Consider the following 431-nt stretch of genomic DNA (forward strand, 5'->3'; position numbering starts at 1 on the left):
TGGAGTGTTGCAAGTGAAGAAACAGAGGCTCCAGGGTCATTTATCGTAAGATTTGGAGATTTTGGGAATAATGGTCTACACGAAGAAGCAGCAGACTGCGAGAATAATGATTCTGAGGTTGGAATCGAGGTGATAGCAGAAACTCGACAGGAGCAAGAGACAGAGGAAGTTCAGCCTTTACTACGACGCTCAACACGACCAAGTGTGAGACCAAGTTATCTCAATGATTACGTGTTGTTAGCAGAGGAAGAAGTAGAACGCCTTCTGTTAAGCTTAGATGATGAACCAAGATTCTTTGAAGAAGCAAAGGAACTACAAGTGTGGAGAGAAGCTTGTACGGAGGAACTAAGGTCGATCGAAAGGAACAAAACGTGGAACTTGGTGGAATTACCGAGTGGTGTTAAGCCAATTGGCTTAAAATGGGTATTTAA

Source organism: Camelina sativa, chromosome 20 (genome assembly GCF_000633955.1).
Source record: "Camelina sativa cultivar DH55 chromosome 20, Cs, whole genome shotgun sequence".
NCBI lineage: Eukaryota > Viridiplantae > Streptophyta > Magnoliopsida > Brassicales > Brassicaceae > Camelina > Camelina sativa.